Source organism: Cynara cardunculus, assembly GCF_001531365.2.
Source record: "Cynara cardunculus var. scolymus isolate 2C chromosome LG 10, CcrdV1, whole genome shotgun sequence".
Classification (NCBI taxonomy): domain Eukaryota; kingdom Viridiplantae; phylum Streptophyta; class Magnoliopsida; order Asterales; family Asteraceae; genus Cynara; species Cynara cardunculus.
In genome coordinates this window covers 29,041,937-29,044,601 of record NC_037537.1, presented here as the reverse complement: position 1 = coordinate 29,044,601, position 2,665 = coordinate 29,041,937, and positions in this window count along the sequence as shown.

The window sequence follows — 2,665 nt, the reverse complement described above, 5'->3', positions numbered from 1 at the left end:
ATGTGGTACCAAGGATGAGCTTTAAATCAACACAGTCAACCAGAGGACTGCATTATCAAACAACATGGCCACTTGAAACTAAACAATGGGATTGCCATTGTTTTACCATGAGATAAACCAATTGAAACCAAACAATAGGATTGCCATTGTTCTGTCATGAAAAAGATCAAATAGAACAAGACAATGGGATTGCCATTGTCCTCTTATGACTTAGCCTAAACTGGTTTTAGCATAGACTAGGGGGGTAAACAATTTAGAACATCAATCATGGTCCTCCCTCAAAGTCAACAGACCAGCTGTGCAAACAACAACCTGTCAATACCAAAACAGTAAAAGTAATGCATGACAAGGACTATAAGATATCCTAAAAACAACAAACAATTTCAATTGATGCAAATAGAAGAAAAAATCATTAATAGAAAGGCAAACCATGCTTTAACAAGACACTTAAAGACAACAAATTGAAAGGAGCAAACTAGACCTATAAAACAGCAAATTGGACAACAAACTATAAGTATAGTATTACCTTATGCCCAAACAGTAAAATGTTGCCTAAAAACAGCAAAACAAAAGACAACAAATCATAAGTGGCCATGAACTAATGAAAACAGCAAAAATATCTCAAGTGAGATAAATAAAACATACCAGTAAGGTTTAAAACAGCAAAAGGGCATGCCTAAATGATCAAGGACTGTTTAAACATGAATGAGATAGGACATGGTGAAAACAACAAATAAAAGTTATGACATGGACTGCCTTAAAGCAATAAACACAGAAGTAACAATCCCAACACAGTCAAAGTTTGGCTAAAAACCTGTTTCCTAAAAGACCAAAACAGCAAAGAAAGTTCATGGCTTAGGGCTGTATGAGATTTAAAACAACAACTAAAAATAAGAAGGTTAAAACAGCAAAGAAACAAACAGGGACATGGTTTCCTAATATGTAAAACAGCTAAGGACTAATAAGGAAGAAAATATTTAAAACAACAAATCAAAATAGCAAAATAAAATGCCTGATCTGGATTGCATAACACTCAAAACATCAAAAATAACAATCATAACTCATGCTAGCCTTTGGCTAAAACATGCTCATGATGTTCTTAAACAACAAAATAGAAGTAAGATGGTTCCTTAAAACAGCAAAATAAATGAAACACAAGACAACAATCAATCAGGACTTGGAACAGCAAAAAAAAAAAATACTAAGATGATGTCTTAAAACACTAAAGAAGTTAAGCAAACATCTACTTCTTAAAGACAACAAAAGTGTCTCCATTGAGATAAATAAATCAAACAACCAAATGGCTCAAGACAGCAAAGAAAAGCTATTAGAAGGACTGCATAAAAGTTAAAACAGCAAATGGAAATAAAAACAAGAAGGTTAAAACAGCAAAATCAAGGTAGTAACTAGCCAATAGAAACAACAAATTTAAGGAGAAACAACAAAAATTTATGTTAAAAACAGCAAAGAATAGAAACATAATTATCATATTGGCTAGCCTTGGCCACATCATGCCCATGAAATGTTAAAAACAACAAAGGAAAATAGCATACTATAGGCATAGCAATACTTTATGTCAAAACAGCAAAACAACAAGTGCTTAAGGCAGTAAAACAGACACCATACTAGATCTAAAAGTCATGAAATCAGCAAATTAGATATACCAAATAACAATACTACTTGTCAAAACAGCAAAATAATATTAGCTTCTAACAAAGGCTTATGCATAACAAAATATATACAAAGAGGTGAGAAGGTGAAACCTGTCCTACTCAGACTGAGTAAGAGAATTAGAATGCTGCAAGAGGATGGACTTGGGTGGAGCAGCAGGTTTCTCTGGTGGTGAATCACTATCATCAGATAGTGCAATCACATTACCCTTCTTCTGCTTTACTAGCTTGAAATTGGTAAGGCCCCTAGCTCTGCTTCTGGTTATTCTGAGGGTAGCTTGATATTGTGGATGTGGAGGTGGTTGTGGTTCAAAACTCACAACTCTTTGGGATTGAGTTTGAGTATGAGGAGGTGGCTGGGTTTCAACAAAAGGAACATGCGTTAAAGGAATGGCATCAATGGGTTCCTCTTCACTCTCATTGGATTGGTTATTGTTGTTCACAGGGGGCATGGAATCAGAATATCCTTCTTTTCTTCTTGGCCTGGACTTAAGAATGGCCATACAGAGAGAACAGGGGACTGTTAATGGTTCTTGGAACAAAGAAGAGCAATGGTATTGAATAGTGGTTAGAGACAAACCCGAATGGTGTATGAACAGTGGTTATGGGGTTATTTTAAAGCCTCTAAACTTCTTCTCCAAGATTGTAGCTTTGAGAATTTCAAAACTTTCCCTGGATGATTGACAGTTATCAAGCTATGATGAGGATTAGTCAGAAATGGTACTTTCCTTAACAATGCCAGTTCAATGAAGTCATTTCCTTCTCGAGAATGGTTAATTGATGAGGTATGGCTGATGTTCTTGGTATGATGAAGAAAGTACAGTGATGGAAGTCTTGCCCGAGTTGAGAGGTTGAAGATGAAAGGACGGTCACCGATCGTGGTCTGGTACAAAAGCGCGGGATGTTTGACAAGGCCGTACCGATGAGCAGGCTTCGAACTTTGGGTTTCTTCCGCGTAGGCTTCTTAAACACGGATTTATCCTTGGGCTTCCCTC